This window comes from Enoplosus armatus, chromosome 15 (assembly GCF_043641665.1).
Source record: "Enoplosus armatus isolate fEnoArm2 chromosome 15, fEnoArm2.hap1, whole genome shotgun sequence".
In the NCBI taxonomy this organism is placed as follows: domain Eukaryota; kingdom Metazoa; phylum Chordata; class Actinopteri; order Centrarchiformes; family Enoplosidae; genus Enoplosus; species Enoplosus armatus.
The window spans coordinates 12,810,122-12,830,540 of NC_092194.1; the positions used below are offsets into that span (position 1 = coordinate 12,810,122).

The following is a 20,419-nucleotide window of genomic DNA, read 5'->3' on the forward strand; positions in this document are numbered from 1 at the left end:
ATGGTGTAAAGACTGATGAATACAGAAGAGCGTATTACTCTGCCACGCTCGTCCCTCCCATGCTTTTTCTAAGCCATTAACCTGATAGCAAAGGTGACCGCAGTGGGTTAGGCACCCTAGCAGGCTACTATTGAAAGGGTTTCAAACATACTGACTTTCTTTTTCCTTTTTCCTTTTTTTTTAGTTGTGTCTTTTAGGATAAGTGTAGGACAACTAGACAAACAATAGAAAGAAAGAAAGAAAGAAAGAAAGAAGGTAAAAAGCAAGTTCTATGCTGACTAGGGCTGCAACTAATTTTCATTATTCACAGATAGTTCATTTCTTGTATTTATAAGTCTGTCAATTTTTTTTTTTTTGATTTATTAATTCTGGACCTCCACCAGAGATTGGGAAATGATTCTTAAGGGTTCAGACTTTTGAAATTACTGTATAGTTTATAATAAGGGATCACAAGCAGAAAAGGTTGGAAACCACTGCTTTAGTCTTCTTCTTATTTTTTCCAAAACACAAAGATATTCGTTTTCCAGTGTAATTAAATGAAACAGAGAAAAACAATTCTCACATTTCAGAAGCCTGGACCAGAGAATGTGTATTTCTAGTTTTAGTGCACATTTCTCTGTTTGGCAGCTCTCATCATCTCCATGTGGTTTAAAAGATAAAAACTTCTGGTGTGACAGTGGAGTAGCTGTTAACAACAAATGGCCTCTGGTGAGGGGTATTGATGGTATGATCAGACGGTAGAGCACAGTCACCTGAGAGGTGATATTACCCAGCAATTTACTCCCTGGCAATAAGCCAGGTTTACAATCATCTGCTCCCACACAAGTGTGGAAATTGTCCAGTAAATGGCAACAAATCACATCCACCTGATTGCCCTTGAGGATACCTGGGAGAAAGATTTGTTCAAAAAGCTGAAAATGGATATGATAGCCTCAGTTTCCAAGACAGAAGTGCAACAGAAAGGTGATTGTTGAGGGGAAAAAAGCCATATGTGTTGAGAGCTGTCTATCACAGGACTGTCAAAAGGAAGTGAAAATATATTAGCCCAGCAGGCGACAGTGACCTTACATGAGGACATGAAGCAGGCCAACAGCCACATTTAAAAAATACTTATAAAAACAGCTGCATCTGCATCAATTTTGATAATCAAATAATGTGTTCAGTCATTTCTCAATCCAGAACAGCAATAATTCTCTGGTTTCAGCTTCTCCAATGTCAAGATTTGTTTGGTCTGTTGGTGAGACAGTGTGAGATATTTAAAGACAGCACCTTGGACTCTGAAACTGTGATTTTGACTATTTCCTGGAAGCTTCCTTGTTTACACTAAATGCTTAATTGGTTAATAGAGAAAATAATAATTAGTTGCAACCATCTGCCCTGGCCAATGAGAATGTCTCATTGATTTTTCTCCACCAGAATTGATGAGATCAGGATGTCAAGAGTGGACTGACAATCTCAAAAACAATGTCCAGTCAACAACATTACAGAATAACCCACAAGAGAGTCAGAAGACAGCCGAGCCCAAACAACAAAGAAACCCTGTCATATTGCACACCTCCATCAGTGAGGAAACAAGTTTGCTCATTGAAGGAAGAGCGTTACTTACATCCATGGAGCTGATAAAAGGAAGAAAAAACACCAGAGAGCACTGCAGCAGGCTGTCCTGGCAACATTGTTTACTTCTTTGTCAAACACAAAAGAGCCATTTTCAGCTATTCCTCAATTGTCAGTCATGCTGCAGATCTGAGCTGATCTGGAGATGCAGCAAACTACAGACCTGATGAGGTAATTTATTCAGCCTGTTGTAATTCAACCACCCAAATACATTAGCCTGCCTTACTAATGGACAGTCTAAATGAAGTAACAATAGTCTCTCATTGTTAATTGTGTTACGCCTTGTTAGCTGAAGCTGAGTGACTTGTTCTTAAAGAAATCATTGTGTGTGTATATTTAACTGTACCTGTGTATAAGTGTGTGTGTGTGTGTGTGTGTGTGTGTGTGTGTGTGTGTGTGTGTGAGAGACACCCAGAAACAAAACGTGTGTTCTATAATCTATTTAAAATATGTGTAGTCATTTTTGATTTATCTATAACATTATTTATTCATGACTAAATAGGCAACCAGTAAAGTTACATTTTGTGAAAGAAAAAAAAAACACCCTTAGTCATTATTTATTAAGAATTTAATCCTCGTAAACTCAGCTAATCTGCTTCATCAGGTCTGTGTGGGTGCAATTTGATCTGATTTGATTGACAACAGCTTGGAAATATCAGCGAATCCACCAACTGTCGTCAGATTTTGATTCAAATGTCTGATTGGTGCAGGGGCTTATGTGACATCACCTTTTTCTAACTGGCCTTTGAAATATAAATATAAAATAAAAACAAGTTGGCAGCCACTTTTCCTAATGGGCCGTAGTAAAGATTCAAATTCAGTTTTACTTTTTATACTTTACCCAATCACGCATCATAAATCTGAGTTGATGTCTTAATGAAAATATTGAATTAGCTAGAGCTTGATTAACAGTGGCCACTAGAGCAGTTATTACCACAGATTGTTACTGATGATTCATGTTTTACTTTTTATTACATCTCTTAGTTCAACATGAAATGATTGCCTCACCTCAAGACGTCGTCATACTCCAGCAGCATGAGGAGTTGGTTGTCATGGTTTCACATCAAAGCTGCTGACAACTCGCCCGGGTTTATAATTGGATAATTCGTGATTTTCTGTGTTACTGTAAATGGAGGACACATTCTGAAAACACAGCTTTCATAGTTAAACATAGAGGGGGGAGCACAAGGCTGCAGCTACAACCACTGTGGTGTTACTCATTATAAGCGTAATGTTGAAGGACCCAAACCAAGACATTCATGAGAAATAATGTCCCTTGATGTGTCAAGGTGGGATGTCACAGTGTCAGGTTGACATTTTAGCTCGGCACGGTTGTGCATGAGGATTAAGACAGTTGAAATGCCCAACACAGTTTCCTAGAGCCGAAACATGACTGTACCATTCCTGTTATTTTGTCATTTCACAGCCCAAAATATCACTGTTTGGAACAAACTGAGCATATGGAAGTGGATTATGCTGCAGCAGTGGTTTGAAAAGTTTCTTTGGGCGTTTTTTCCTGCAATAACTACAAAACTATTCATGAAAAAGGAACCTACACACTTCTTACAGCCTTACCAGGCCTGGGGGCAGAAAGCATAAAGAGGTAATGCCTTTTCCATTGGTGTCGCTGACATTTTGTGTAGTCCCTAATGTAGATAATGGCCTTTTACTGCAGCTAGGTGCTGAGCGAGAGGTATTTGTGCTTCACTGACCGAGTGACAAGAGGGCACAGTGGAGGCGAGAGCGGAGCCAGGGAGTAGTAAAGAGAGTGAGAGGGGAGGAGCAAACAGCATAGGAGGACTGCAGGAGGAGAGAGGAGAGGAAACAGTGGGCTGCCCTGCATAGTTCCCCCTCTAGTCAGTCAGTTGTGGACACAAATGCTGCCACACAGCTGAGAGCTGTGTGACTGAAGAAAGACTCAACAGCATGCAGGAAACCAAAAAGGAGGAAGTGGCAGAATAACTCAGCACTTCAGACACACACTCTGGTTCTCTTGGGGATGATGTGTGTGAAGCAGATGCGCACACACACACTCATGTAGCTCTCTGTGAATTGTGATCCAATGTACCTCTGGCTAATCTGCCAATATCCTTGGATCACTAAACTCAGGCTTCCACATGCATCTTCGCCTTTCAGAAGGAGGGCTCAGTGCAGCCTTGGTATTGAGTGTTTCCAGGACTGATTAAATATTTACCAGTGGTGATAGTGTGTAGGCAGGGATTGCAGTTTACATGATGAGCTTTTTGACCTCTGGGCTACCGTAGAGCGCTGCAGGGCTTGCGAGTCAGGAAAAATGGGGAAAGTCAAGGCTGCGTAGCCTCACGGCGTGTGTTTGTGTAACCATAAGCCTCTCCGTGTGAATGCATTTTGTAGGCATGGCAACTGCTGTCTCTTTCTTTCACAAACCTGACCTCACACTTGAGTTATGTGGCTTTACGCCCCCCCCCCCCCCCCCCCCCCCCAAACCCTCCTCTCCAATTCCTGTATTATCAATCTGTGTGTAATCTTGAAATCCTGGATAAGATTATACGCACAGGAGGGTCTGGATGACTTAACACACTGTCGCACAATCTGTTTGCTGCAGTGATCGGTTGTGCATCCTGAACCTCGTGTTGAAGGTTTTGTGTGTTTCATGGTCATTTGGGACATGTGATTTGCTGTCCTATTTTAAGATGAACTTGGAGATGATGCTCCGGAAGTCACATTGGTGAGGAATTAACCCTGCACATCACTGGCAGCTGCTGCGAGAACATCCAGTTCGTACCTGTGTGAGTGTATATGTGTGTGTTTGTGCATTATGCCTGGCTTTATGTGAGCAAAAACAAGTACAACTCCCTGCCTCTTTGTAAATAGTTGTGGTTGCTAAGTTACTGCCAACGACACTAATTAAGACAGTAGAAGGGTGTTGGAGAAGTTGGAGGGACAGTATTATACAGACTGGTGTGTAGATTAGCCCCGGGAAGAGATGAGAACGGTGCCAGCTGTTTTCCCCAGTCTTTATGCTAAACTAAGCTAACAGGCTGCTGGCCGTAGCTTCATATTTACCGGAAAAGCAAATGAGCATGTTTCCCAAAAAAGGACGTCACCAGTTGCGGGGTTTGTTCCTGCTTGTCCGCTCCCATCTATCCTGTCTGTTATGGGAGCGCATTGCTTCTCCTCAGAGAGCCCGAGAGCAGAAAGACAGAGGAGAAAGAAAAGCAGAATCATTTCTTTTCTACCTTCTCCGTTGCTTGTCTCTTCCTCTATTCCTCTCTTCCTAGTTTAGCTGTCTTGAGTCCCTGCAGGGGCTGTTTGCATTTTACCTCTTGATGAGATGCATCCTATCATTTTGAACTGCTCCACTTACTTGCCCCCTCGGGTTTTGCTGACTAATACCAGGATTTATGTGAAGAAACTGGGCATGTGCATAAGAAAGTGTGTGATTTATTTTTTATTTTTTTTATTACCCCCAAGCTCCTTCTGAAGCTCATATATGCACCAGGATGTTGTGTTGCAACAAATCTTAACGTTTTTGTCAGTGTACATATGTGCCAGATAGCTGAAGATTGCAACATGGAACACATACATCAGGTTTCTTGTGTTTAATAAATAACCTGACACAATCTCAGTATGGTACTACTCCTCAACCATCTGCTGCTCCTGTTTGCCAAGATGAGTTCCAACAAATGCCAGGAATTATTAGCAAATGCTGTGATGATCATATCACCAGACCTGTGATGCTGGATCAGTTTACTTCAAAATATTCCTTTTCAATCTTTTTTCTTCCTCCTTTTCAAAACCTTGAAACATCCAGACTCAGCCTCCAGTCATTTAAGTTGCCCAATATATGTGATCAGGAATAAAAGATGTGGGTCTGCACAGGGCAGCTCGAAGGTGGGAATGTGTGTAACTGGACGACTGTGCAACAGGATATTGATGAAAAAGGGAAGTTGGCCCAAGCTTATTGAAGGTAAAATAAATACAATAAAACTTTATGGAAGGAATGATCATCAGGACAGAGGACGGCTGATGAGCTGTACTTCCACCTTAATCCTGTTTTTTTGTTGTGTTTTCCTGGTCTGCACAGCATCACCAAAACATTTTCAGAGCTGGAAAGTGTCAAACATTTCTTAGAAAACCTGAGCCACCATCTTGCAGCGGAGTGTTTAATCTCGCCAGAGGAGTAATGCATTATTCCGGCATCTGCTTGGCTGTGATCCCCAGTGAGTGGAGGCCTGTGTTAACAAGGTTTGGACACGCCTTGGAGCTTGACGGAGCCAAACACTTCACATTCCACTGCAGGGTTAGAGGGAGGGGTTATGAACGCGGGAGAGGGGTTGGAGGTAAAGAGAATAGAGCTGTCTGTGACTGATTATATCACTTTGGGCTTCAGGATGTAGCCTAACATGCACTTAATGTATTATTGTCTAGTCACTGCACATGCTATGGCCATGTTGTGTGTGTCTCTGAGGCAGTGTCTGTTTGTGTGTGTCTCTAGTGTATCTTCAGTCATGAACTCAGTTGAACTTGTAAAACTATGCGTGGATTCAAATATACCATGTCCTCAGTTCGGTCTTCCTGTTACCAAGATGAACCCTGAAATGTTGCAGCTGCCCGGATTTGTTTATGTCTAGCTGTGAGCAGTGAAGATCTGCATGTTTGTGTGTTTTATGCACACATGTACATTTCCCAAAAAATGTGATTTCTATCGAACCGGGTGCAGCAGAATGGGGAAATTGAAATGTCAACTTTTACATTTTAATAAGGGGAATTGGTGATGTCAGCACTGTGGCACAGACTCAGAGGTGACATTGGTTGTGCCCGTGACAGATGTGGCTCCAGTGCACATGTGTACACACAAACACACACACCCTGACAGCCAGTAAGAATAGTAAGCAGGGTGTGAGCTCAAGGGTTTGTGTTTTTATAGCATTGTTTTGTTGACAGCTCTGTCATTATATCATTCAGTAGTTTGACAGCATTGTCTTGGATCTCACATTGTGACAGGACACCTAGGAGGCGGCCTACACACACACACACACACACACACACACACACACACACACACACACACACACACACAGGACCCAGATGTAGCAGAGACACAGTGTACAGGATTTGTCTTTCTCTAATGCACAAATGTTTGTTTCTGTTGGACTGCTCATCCTTTCTCACTCCCAGATGCGTTGTGGTGTGCTGTCTTCCCGTTTTAACATGACTCATGACAGTTAACAAAGCTCTGAAATGACTGCTGAGCAGGATTATGTGCTGGACTTGTTGACAGAGTTTATTGCTCTCTGCAGTCCCCCTATGACCTATGTGTTTTTTTCTTTGTCTCCTTTCCCTTCCTTGGGAGCATTGCCCTTCATAGCTCAACACCTCCTAGCTGCTAGTTAGCCATCACAGTGATGAGCAGAGAGCTGTTCATAAAAGAAACACCCAAGGGCGAGCATGCAGGGACCAAGTATTGGCAGGGCAGAGCAAAATCTGTTTGCACACATACACTCAAAAATCTGGGATTTAAATTGTTGCTCTTAAACATTTGAAAAATATAGCAGCAAAATAATGTTTTCAGATTAAGCAAATTATATTAGTTTTTTTTGTGATGAAATGTCGGAGGATTATGCCTCCATAAAATTAGATTTAGAGAAATCTTCTCTTGTAGTGCAGTCTGAATATCTAAATCTTAGATCAAAGTGAAAGTCTATGAATGCAGCATAAGGCAAAAGGAGGGATCTTTAGGTGGTGTGGAAGAACTGTATCAGTGTAATCCCACACTCTTATGTGAGAGGATACACACTGAACAGGGGATATAAAACTTTGCAGATTCAAGAATAAAATCTGTGTATGCTTTCAATTGTTAAAATGCATACACAGTATTTTCTCAGAGTAATGAAACCCTGCTCACATGGTGTTCCTGCTGTGTGTCACTTCCTTTTGTAACGCTTTACATGTGCACACGCCTGGTGCCCAACAATTTACCATAAATGGTTGTCAACACACCCCAATTTAACCTGATTTGCACATGAATGCCAGTCCTCATCATGGACTACAATGATGGCCCATCATCCACCAGCAAAAATAATTATCCTGCAATTAGACCAGTCAGAATAACTGTGCACATTAAGAACCACGAAATGAGATTGGCCCGATCGGAGGAATTGGTGGAGCCCCTCTCTCCCTCCACCCTTTACTGAGTCTAGGAAGTCAGCCTTGTTGTCGCCACATGAGCAAAGGTGCTAGAAAGACCAGCGGTTGATGAACTCCAATGTCACTTGAGGCCACAGGAGTTCTTGAGTCGTGTCAGGCTGGATTACGAAAGTACAAGTGCACTAGAGAGAACACCCTTAGGGTGTTTGGAGAAGAAATAATTCATAGTAGTTTTATTTTTCATCAATAGAAAGGGGATAAGATTGCTATACAGTAACCTTTTGCCTCACAAAACAAATTACGGTGATGCTTTTAAACAGTTTATAGGATGGAGATTACTTTGAGATTGGAAGGCATCACATACTGTGTTCTTTTCTGCTCCTCTCATAGACCAGAAAATAAACATTGTCTCTAAAGACTCATACTCGCTGCCGTCTTTCATTGGCAAGGTTCTTGAACAGTGCTAAACAGCCAGTGTTTTATTACTCTGTGATTATGCACAGCTATATATCATGAGGAGAGCTTAACCACTGGTTGCAGTTGTTGGTATTGTACTGTACACATATTGAGACCAAACATATAGCAGGGAAAAATAAATGTCACCCAATGCTCCACTCAGTTTACTTAATCACATGCAGGTCCGATTGCACAGGTGTGTATATGTGTGAGGCAATACACATGAAAAAAAGGTTTCCTTAAGGCCACTATGTGTAAATATTTGATACTTGTAATATATGATATCTTTAAAGTTATGAGTAATTCTGATGATTGAAGTTTTTGTTTGAAGGAAAGTGAAACGTGACTTTCCATTAATGTACACCAACATGTATTTCTGACCTCTTCAGAGTGAAATTCTAAATTCAAATTTCAATATAGAAAGTGGTGCATGTTTCCTTGGTTTGAACATGCATTGCTTATATCTGAACCTTTGTGTTTGGGTATGTGTGAGTAATATGGTTCCACTCACACAGTGTTTTTCTGTCTGTGTATGTACTAAACAAACTCTGCCATTCTCTGCTCATTCAGCCTCACTTCTTTGAATGTTCTTTAATTGGACCAGCTGTCCTCTCTGCTCTCACAGGACATAATTTGAATAAATGGACAAGCGTGTTAATGGTGGTGTTGTTTCTATTCAAATAAGTCAGGAATGTTAATGTCGCCCGTGCTGCTAGTGTAAAAGGGCTGTGAAAGATTTTACAATATTAGTGGTGTTAATATGCCACTTTTGGACGGATGAGGGAAGTGCTACAGCGTCCTAACAAACATGGTCAGCTTTTAAATTTAAATTCTGGTTATTTTTAACTGTTTAGTTGAGCAGTTCTGATCAAAATGTCACTGCTTGTAGAACTGCATACCTATCAATTCAATTGAAAAGAGCCATTTGGAAATTCAAACAGCCAAACCCCAAAAACACTGACAACACACCCTTTCAAAGTAGTAACACGTATGTGTCTTTAGGCTGGTCTATCAACCAAGCCTATTAATAGTACATCAGATACTTAACTAAAGTGCAGGTGTTGCTCCCATGGTAACCAAGGTCAAGTCAAGTAGAAGTGTGTATACAAAGAGATTTTGAATTTTATTTCCTTAGATTGCTAATATAAGTTAATTGAATGTCTTTGATTCTTGCCACCATGTAGAAGATATTGGATCTTGCAAAAAAATTTCTGCTTATTTTAGTTGTAATTATAACTATGAGATGTTTGTAAAAAGATTTTTCCCGGTAGGCAGTTCCTCCTGGAAATGCAATATGACTTGGATTTGTAATCAGAGTGCTGGAATTCTTCAGCTGCTAGCTAGCTTACAAAACTTTGAATGTTTCAGTCCATGACTTATCAGAAATCAGATGTAGATGAAAACTGCCTGTTTTAGGGGCTTTGGGTTGTCTTGTTGGACTGTGCCTGCACACTGAAGTATGGACCTCTACAGTGGCTTGAAGGGAAATACTAGTAAATAGCCAGATCAAGAACAACTCCCTTTTTTTCTTTAAATCAGGAAGTTTCTGTCAAAATCAGCTTTGAAACTAATTGGTGATTGTATGAGACTCTAATTAGAAGTGAGTTGATACAAGATATTTTAATGTAGAGGCACTAACGAAGAGGGAAATTACTGTGATAGTGATCAGAGTGAATTCATAATCACACTTTCTGCTTGAGAGGAGAGCAAATAAACATCTGTTGGGATTTTAATGATATGTTTTGGTTGATATAATTATATACATTTACATGAGCACTAGAGCTCACTCTAATATTGATTTAGAGGACGGAAAATTGTGATGATCATCTTGGGGAGATAAGAATGTTTTGTGTTGAAGCTGATGCCACGAAACAGTCAAGGCCGTGTTCAACACAGCTCATGAAACGTCTCTAAAGATGGCTGATATGACGAGTGCTGTCTCTGTGTGTCGACGACCTGCGCTAGTTCTCACCGATGTTATGCAAATGACTATAGTGAGCCACATCCTGGAAGTCGATCTATACTAAATTTTAAAGAGGTAGTGTTTGTTTGTTTAATGAAAGCAGCTCAAGGATTTGAGAGGCAGAGCCAGGATCTGAAGTGTCCCCTCTTTCTAAACAAGTGACCTTCGAGAAAAGAGAGGTTGAATAAACCAGGATTATGGAATGAAAATACAAGGATTAGTAAGTGAAATGCATCTTGGTGCTTTATTTAGTCCTCACTCGTACCTAATCCATGTACTAAGTGCTTTATTTGGTAGTTAAGTGCAAGATCCTTTCTCTCCTCGAACAGTAGCAACCAGTATACATGTTAATAACTGCATATATTTATAACAATGCTGTGTTTGCGACAACAGAATTGATGAAGGTTTGCCCATACAATTTCACCAACCAAAAGACTTCTCTTTTGCCACTGCAGAGGGTTGGGGTTGAGGGAGGTATATTGCCTCTCAGGAAGTTAATTACAGTCCTCCTCGCAGCATCTGTGCTGCAGCAGAAGACATTAAATTGTGGAAAAGCTTCTTAAGTGATTGGCAATGAGTCAGTCTGAATTATGATTTAGAGGCCTCATGATTACTCACCCAGTTATCAGACTATATTTGTATTGTGTTTACTGAAAAGGGGTGGAAGCCCTTTTTATAGTAACCCAGATGTTTTACTTTTTTTTTTTTTTTTACATTTGATATGTCCATTAGTTTTGGGAGTGTGTGTTCATAAGCACCTAAGAATTCAAAATATATTTCTTCATATTTGCATGTGTGTTGGTACACAACAATTAGTGTGAAAAAACATTGATTACAGGGAGCAACTTTCAAAATAATGCTAACATAGTCAGAACATTTGAACAATTTTAAGTAGAGTAGAAATACATGTTTTGTTCCTGTTCATTATTTTTATAACTTTTCAGATTAGTACTCATATTCTGTGTGATTTAAATACATTTTTATCCATCCTTAAATGACACTCTTTTGGTAATATTGATGAGATGTTCGTTATCTACACCTGAAAGGATTAGTCGATTGACAGAAAATTAATTGGCACCTATTTTCAGAGGAGGAAAATGGAAAAAAGCAGGAAATTTGAAGACTTCATCTCGGGCTCCTGGAAGTTGTGATGGGGTTTTTTTTTCACTATTATCTGACAGCTTACCTATCAACAAAATGATTAATAGATTAATCAAGAAAATAATCACCAGACGAATAAATGATGAAAATTATCCTTATGAGCAGCCCGAGAATTTTCTTTTTTTTTTTTTTTTTTTTAGCTTTGTAGGTTCTGATTATGAATTTTCTGTCACATATCAGCCTGCTACTGTATATGGAAATGGCAGCCCATTACATGTTTAGGATCTGATCATGAAGACTTGACTTTAGAGGCTTCTAACGTAGGTGTCAACACTTGACCTGGATATGTCCACTGTGTCTCTTTTCTTTTCCATACTCTCAATCTCTTTCCGCGTTGCTTTCCTCCGTCTCTGCCTCTCCATCTACTTCCAGTACATCACACATTATAATGGGTTTGAATGTGTCTGTTTCAAAGGAGATCTGGCTCATGCGATTATTTCACGAGCAGGCTGACGAGGAACAACCAGACCTGCCAGTTATTGCCTTTAATTCTCGTTTGATCTGACGATAAAAATCCTGGCGATAACAACAAGTGGAAACGGCCTCTGGATTCTGTCAAAGTGGCGCATTGAGTGCACTCTGGTGTTCCTGCAGCACTTTAGATGACAGGGAGGGAACCCTGATGACGCGCACACACACACACACACACACACACACACACACACACACACACACCCCTCCTAAATGAGAAAAGGCACTGAGGCTTGAAGATGCCCTCTTTCATGCTCTCCCTCTCACTGCCCGTCATCTTTTTACTGCGTACGTTCCAGTACAGCATCCTCTTCTTCTCTTCCCTTTATCTTCCATCACTACTCCTCAGCACTCCTCCTTAAAGTCTAATTCATCATTATGTCTTGTAGTCCAGATAAAGCCCGGCTATTTAACGATTTGTGAAGCAGGTGTCCTTGACTGTCCTGCCCTGTTTTTATCCTGTTGGCTTTTGTTCTCGCAAAGTTTCCGAGCCAAACTTCTCTTTCACTTGCTGCGAAGTTAGTCACTCAAAAGCGAGGATGGCCTCAAATCAACTCGGGCTGAACACCTTTTGTCAGATCCTGAATGCTAGTTTTTCAGCAAGGCCATACAAAGTCTTGCAAAAAAAAAAAGGATGTTTGACATTGTGGTGCCTGATTGAATGGCGTTCGGCGAATCAATAGCTTTCAGTGAATAGTCTGGACCGTGTTTGGTTCATCTGTTATGTATAAACAACTCTTGGTGTTCCTACTCCTACATGGCAAGTTAGTCAGTTAACAAGAGTGTGGAATGGAAAAATCAGCTTCATTACGCAAGCCGGACGGACTTTGCTCTGACACAGACACACACACACACACACACAAACCCTCACACACAATCTTCTGGTTACAATAGAAGAAAATCTATTACCTAGGCTTATCTACGCACAGGCACACACACCATCATTCACGTCTTGAATGAAGTGTGAGTCAGAGAGTTGTGCTTATGTGGCACATTAATTGAGCCTCTCCAGAAGGTTTTAACACAAATTAAAATGGCTCCTTATTCTTTGCAGTAGCTAACAGACCTTGTTACAGTATGATTGCCTCTGCAGGCCCTGGAGGGGTGTTTGCTGTGTGTGTGCATGTGCTGTAGTGCTTGGAGGAAGTGAATCACTGATTGTTAGTGATGTGTCTGTGCAGTTTGTAGTGTGTGTGTGTGTGTGTGTGTGTGTGTGTGTGTGTGTTGGGGGGTTGGTAGGGTTTGATTGAAGTGTCTGTCAAGCGGGTATCCTCTTATCTGAGTTTATCATCAACAGAAACTGATGTTAATGGCGGCAGCAGTTGAGGTGGCTTGGGGTGCTGGTTGGCACGCAAACAAACACCCACACACACACCCACACACCCACACACACACACACCCACACACACACACACACACACACACACACACACACACACACACACACACACACACACACACACACACACACACACACACACAGAGGTTGGGAGATGGTTTACAGCCCAATTACCCAGCCTGCCTGTGTGCTAGAAGGGGGCTCTAAATCTTTGGATTCTATTGTACACAGTATAACCTCTGTTACTCTCTCTTTCTCCTACTTCTTGCCCATCAGCCGTAATAATTCACCTCACTGCTCTCTGTTTCCATGGGAAGCTGTTAAACTATCTTTTATCTCTCTGTCAAGAGTTTTTCAGATCATCTCAAAGGATCAGTTTGGCTACAAGCGATCATTAAAGGAAGATTCAGGTTTATTGATGTCATATCTTTGTAGTTTTGTATATCATTTTTATCTGTTATGATAACATTGTACTCCCCAAGAAGCTTGAATAACCTGAGGATTTGTTTAAAACCTTTGATTGTCTGCTCGCGATTCTACTTCCGATGGACTTCTTTTTAGCAATGTCGCCATATTCTCATTAGAGCCAGTTTATGTTAAAGAACAGGAATACTAGCCAATATATTGTTATTGGAACACTCAAATGTCAAAAATCTAGTACTAGTACAATTTCCTTTTACCAGAATTGATGGTCAAAATCACGAAAATAAGACCTAGCGTGTGTGAAACCAGTATTCCGCTTCTTTTCGAATGATTTCACAGTGCCATTTAACGTGTGTAAGAAAGCATTAGACCAAACTGATGTTGATATATGAATGAAAAACTCGTTGGACACAACCAAAGAAGGTTTCTGTGAATGGATGCAGCAGGGATTGTGTGTGTGTGCTGCACAATGTCAAGCCCAAATATCAATGGGTTTCATCATCCCAGAACAGACTAAAAACCTACTAGACTTGAACCAGATGCCCCTCAGACTCATGATCCATCTATCTATTCACTTCATCCCCCTCCTCCATCCAGTCATGGCTGCTATGGGCCTTGTTGTCATGGTTACTGTGTTCTTGCCGCCGCTAAGCCCTGATTGTGACTTGCGCCGCAAGGAGCAAAAAAGGTTTATGATAACGCATATACACACAAGAGCAGACGCACATAAATGCATGCTCATAAATCCTCACCGGCCTTCTCACAGGGACACACACACACACACACACACACACACACACACACTAGTACAGTAGTGATTACACAAGGCTACTCTGACAGAGAGTCAGCCCCATTAATCATCCAGTGTGTGTGTGCATTGTCTTCTAGATAAGTCTGTATATTCTGAAAGGTCTCTGATATCAGAGTCATAAGCTGCATTGCCAACCTTTTTTTTTTAAAGGCCATCATAATATATTGCTTCCAGAATAAGCATAGATAAATTCACCGTCGTGCAGCATGGATGGTGTGGGGAGGATTCTGGCATCAAATTACAAATTCAAGTAGAGTTTAAAAGCACAAAAGTGCTCTATTTGGGAAGATGGAGGCCTGCTACCTGGCTGGAAGCATGTTGGAAAATGTTTCCTGTGTGGTTGTGTATGGCCTTGCCTCTCGTACCACCTTACAAAGAGGATGCTGGGAGATGGAGAAGGAGAAAACACAGTTGCCATAGTTTCACGCTTCTCCCTCCTCTTCTCGATTAAGGGAAATGTTCTGACCAGTTGATCTCTTTATAGTTCTCATTAATATGGATGCCGATGGTGTTTGTTCTGTCTGCTCTGCCCCGTCTGTCTGTCTTGATTTAATGCATTATCATAATACTGCATTCTTTTCTTTTTTTTTTTCATTATTTGATTTTTATCTTTCCAGGTCTTTGTGTGTTCTGTCTGTTTCTGTTTTTCATTTTCATTTTTTCTCTTTCTCAGCAGTTTGAAGTGTTGCCCCCAGGAGCATATAACCTTTGACCTTTGTTGCCATGGCAGCAGTGTCTTATGCAGTACAGGAAATGCTAAATTCCATTAACGGCATATTTCATAGTCAATCTATTTACAAATGAGATGTTAAAACCACAGATCTGTAGATGAAGACGTACAATTTTTGGTATGTTGATGTAATGCTGACCCCTGACTGTCAACTTCAACAATTAATCTTTGTGTGTCTTAACTGTGTGTTGAGTGTAAGGGTCATCATTCACACTGATTTAACATAGTTGGCCAAAGGCAGGGCGCTAAATTTTCAACAGCCACCAACCAAATGCTGGTAAATGCTGCACCGGCCCCACCTGTCACATTTCCAGCAACTTTAGCAAGTAGACAAGTCGTCTTCATTCATTCTTTTAATTCTGAACTCAATTTAGCAGCTACAGCGAGCTTCACAAAAACAATTGATTTTTGCTTCTTTTGTCTGTCTTACATATTTTATTCAATAATTAACATTCTTGTTTTTTTCACAGTTAAAGCTGCACAAATCAATGTTTTTGGGTCAAATTACTGTATAATATGTATAATTAGTCGCTGGAAGTGATGAAACCACTGAGAATTCAACCAACTCTGCAGAGCATTTTAGCTTCTTCCAGCTCATTGTCTCAAAAAAAGGCTTTTTAATAAAGGGGAGAATAAGGGGAGACAACTCACTTTTTCCTTAAAACCTTGGGGACCTGGACTGTATCTGTAAGTGATCTTTACACGCTCAAGTTTTTAAAAAAAATTTTAAATCCTCCATACACCCTAAAATCCATTTATACTCCAACAGAGCATGCAAAAAAAGTCTCAGCAGGTGTCCAGAATACACAGACATTTTGGCCTGACATGGCGTACATTAAAGTGAAGTGTAAATTCAAACAGGAAGTTTAGTTGGAACTTATCTGGCCTCATTGGAGAAGAATGGAGGTGCAGCTGACAAGGTGGCAGTGCCAGGCAGGTTACATATTTGCCACAGATGTTTTCATCTCAAGTGTGCAGGCAGTGGAGTTCATACATGAACAAGACTGACAGTCTGGCATGTTGTGGAACGAGGCACAAGGTCATCAATAGTGTTTAAGACAGGAAGGTTCAGGAAGGATGCATACACCAGTGTTTTGATTTATGTGCGTGTGTGTTTTGAGTGTGCGTTTTTTGGCAAGTGATTGGGTTGGTATTTAAGGAAAGAGGAGAACCACGAGAGGGAGGAAGCAGGAAGTATTGACTGAGATATGAAGCTGCTATTTTAGACTGCACTGGCTGGTGTGAAGAGTTTGAACTTTGAGAGTAGGAATGGTTGCGTGATGACGGGGAAATTAGAGATGAGTGACTAACAGCTCAGGCGGTGTTATTGTTTGCGTGTTCATGGGTTGTACTCTGTGCTTGTAAATGCAGGTGTTGCTCTGTATTCTGTGCATGGTGATGTAGAGTATTACACATTTCCACTGCAGTCAACCAGCTTCTTCTATCTCTCCCACTTATCTCTCTTTTGTCCTCCCTCTTCCTGCCATTTCTGTCCCTCTTTTTTTCTATTTATTTATTGACCATCGCTGCCACTGTGGATATTACACAAGGCCATTATGGCCTCATGTCAACTGGCCTAGCACTGAACTGCCTATCATCTTACTGCTATCCTTGCTGGTGCTATTTATATTACAGATGCCAACGCAGGATTTCCTGTAGCATCTGTGCTAATCCTGTGCTACCTCTGGTACATTTCCTGTAGCATCCACCTTTAACTTGTCTATGGCATTTGATATAAAACTAGGCAGTGGAGACTCCTTACTCGCTAAACATTTTTTGCTGTCATTCAATGATACCAGTGTATTGCGAGGTTGGGTCAGTGTAGTCGTAATATTGGTACAAAACCTGAAGTACAAACCTGGTACAAAACTTGAAGTGTGTTTTACTGTGTATGGACGGCGTGGATGTAATTGGATGAGCAGATGGGACAGATGGCACAGTCTGCTAAAGGATGGGTATTAACCCCCAGTGGTGCCCTCCACTAAGGGGTCAAGGGCCAAAACATGTTACCTCTCAACAGTGAAAGACAACCTGTGACTAGTCACAAACTGCTCACCAAACCTAATGGCTTTTTCATTATTTTCATCCATATATGCATTTCTCTGTTTTTTGTGTTATGATGTAATGCGCTAAAGGGAGCGCTGATTCCACAAAAACTATTGTTATTGTCCCACGTCCTGAATGTCATAAGTATTGCTCATTTGTTTCTAACCCCTTATTCTACTATTTAAAAATGACATACTGTAGATGAAGCCCTTGTCTTTCTGTGGGATAACAGCAGCCACACTGGCAAAGACAGAGATAATCACATTAAGTGATGAAGGATTAAGACTACAAGTCTTTGCTGGGCTGCTAGTTCTTTGTTCTGGAAGAGCCTTTGGTTTGATCTGCCAGAACCTGAACTTTTTATTTTTTGCATTTCTCTCTTCTTTTGTGACGTTCTTTAAATCTGGTTCCCCCTGCCTGCCCCAGGCTAAGCTAGTATAAAGGCACCATGATGGGATGTCTGAGGATTGCGGGTAAATGTCCATCTGCAACACAGCCTCTTCCTAGTCCTTCCTTCTCTCCTTCCACCTCTCTCTCTTTTTTTGTACCGGCCTGTCAGTCATGGCTGTCACAGCAGGTGTTGCTACAGGGCAGAAAGAGAAAGTGAGAGAACAAATGGGACAGGGGAAAGGCCAGAACGAAGGTGGACAGATGGAAAGTGGAATGAAGGTGTTTCGCAGGAGCAGCCTGTTCATCAAAGTAAAAAAAAAAAAAAAGAGAATGAATGGGAAAGAGAGTAGTTGAATGAATGAGTCAGCCCTGCCCTCCTCAAAATATAGCAGCACTCTTTGGACAGAGTTTCAGACGGATAAAAAACAGACATTCCTGTCTTTCACTTGACAGATTTGGGTGCCTGCCTGCAGACACTTGCACACAGACACAAGCGTATGGACAATCACAAGCACAAACCTTTTTTTGGTAACGCCAAACTATAAATTCCTGTGTCAGTGCGTATGTATAGTCCGACTGTAGAGCTGTAGACATACATTCCTCAGTTCAGGCTCGCTGTTTCTACCTTTTTATTCTCTCTCAAAATCATCTTACTAAGATTAATGGACATCTGTTTTACTCTCTATAGGGTGTTTAGTGTTAAAAGAATAATAGAGCAAAAGGAAAAACAGGTAACACTTTCTGATAAAGCACACTTTTTAAAGTGAGGCTTTCTTATTAATGATCCATAAAGGATTATCGAGCTGAAACGGTTGGTCTATTCAAAGACTGCTATTTTGATCATTGATTCATCGTTTCAATCGTTTTTCAATACAAAATGCCAAACATTCACTAGTTCCTGCTCTTTCATTGTGAGTATTTCTTTTTCAGTTTTACATCATTATAAACTGAATAGCTTTGGGTTTTGGACTGTTGGTCAGACACAGCAAGCAATTTGCATTGATTGCATTTTTTCCTCTTTTTTTTTTTTTTTACGTTTTGTACATTAAAAGACTAATCAATTAATCAAGAATATAATTGAAAATAAAACAATTATTAGTTGCAGCCATAAAGGATCAGGGTGATGATTATATATAAATGCTTTATTAGTCATTAATAAAAAAAATTGTTACAACTAAATGTTTTTTATTAGAAAGTTGTACCTAAAAATAGGATTTATATTCTCATAGTGTTATTTTTGACATACAGCCCACAATGTTCTCAAGAGTCTCTTCTCTTCAGTTGTAATTATGTAAAATCTCAGTCATAGTCCAAGTAGTGCTGCAGAGTACCTATGCAGTGTATTTTACTCGTGTGTGTGTGTGTCTGTGTGTTCACATCAAGTCTAGTGTAGGATATTTGTTTTCATAGTGATGAGACTGAACCGTGGTTGGGTGGATGGATGTTTAGACTACTCTGTCTCCGTCCATGTACACTAGTCATTTCTGCCGTCTCCCACTCTGGTCTTTCTCTCTTTTTCTCCTCTCCTCTGTTCCAACAGTCAGAGCTGTCATGCATTTGAAAACATGCAGGTGCCGCTGCTCCATTTTCCAGGAAAGCGGAGAGGCCACAGCGAGCGAAACGGAGACGAATACCATAATTGTCTTGTGTTTTTCAACTGCCTGAATGAACTTCTTCTCTTCGCTGTTCATGCCATTTTGACGGCGCTTTCTCTCCCTTTCTGTTTGTCTCACCTTTAACACATCTCTTCTTCTTCTTCTTCATGGGTCTCTCTTCTAAACCTCATTGTCATATGGAGCATGTTGGGGCTCCAGTGTACTGCTTCCTGTGACCTTTGCTGCTGTGATTGAACAGTTTTTGAGCAGCAGGCCAGCCTCTGTCACCTCCCCCATGCTTCCCCCTCTGTCCCACTTTTTTTTGTCTCTCTTGCTTTAATTGATGTCAGAACCAACAGGGAGAGTTGGAGGAGGCATGAGCTAACAATGTGAACATGCCCTTACTTGGCTAAAGCTCCTATCTCATAGCACTCTTCTTTGGAGCACCGGCCCCTGGCCTGGCTGTAGACCTGCACTGGCCCCTTGTGTTTACCAAAGAGCATTGCACCTTGTCTGTCTCTGACAGAAGGTACGTCTGCTTTCTAGCTGTCAGAGAGACACAAGTGCTGACTCAAATACAACTCTGAATTACAACCGATGCATTTGTTTAGTTTGTTTTAGCTTTGATTTGATAGTGAAAAAATGCCATTTCAAGAACCAAGTCAGACGACTCTCCAAAGGAAACTTCAAACAGGATTGTTCTTTTCTCAAGAATCTCGCCGATTCTTGTCAAGCATGCATCAGCATGCAATCAATTTCCTACCCTTCTCTGGGAGCTCCTGTGGTTGCCAACGGAGGCTTGTGTAATCATACAGAGTGCCTGATTATGCAAAGTGAATCTGTTTTGTTCAACTTCACATCAAAGTGTGTAAAGCAGTTGAGCAGCCTGCTCTGTGGTCTCTTCCTCTGTCACTTTTACCACTCCCTGCCCCTGCTTTTTTTTTTCTCCCAATGAGAAAATGCTTCTCAAGAGCCACTTCCTGCCAGTCTGGAACCATTTCTATCCCCAACAAGTCAGTCTGCCCCTCAAATGCATTTTTGTAGCTTCACTTCACTTCCCATTTTGGTGTGTGTGTTTGTGTGTGTGTGTCGTTGTGGTATTGCATACAGACAATGTTAGCTAACTCTGACACAGAGGCTGTGTATTTGTAAGACAGTGAGTGTCACAGAGACTCACTGACACCAGTGACATGGACATATCTGGACACAGACATGTGGAGGCTCATATTCCGCACCAAAACCCGCACGCGAGAGGCAAGTGGCCACTTTTTATCATGTGTGTTTTGTCATT

General features: G+C 41.0%; 1 protein-coding gene across 2 annotated transcripts in view; it reads left to right on the top strand.

Moving 5' to 3' along the window:
- Positions 1 to 20,419, top strand: part of rps6ka1 (ribosomal protein S6 kinase a, polypeptide 1) — a 50,740-nt gene that overhangs the window by 16,549 nt on the left and 13,772 nt on the right. The gene's annotated exons all lie outside the window — the stretch shown is intronic.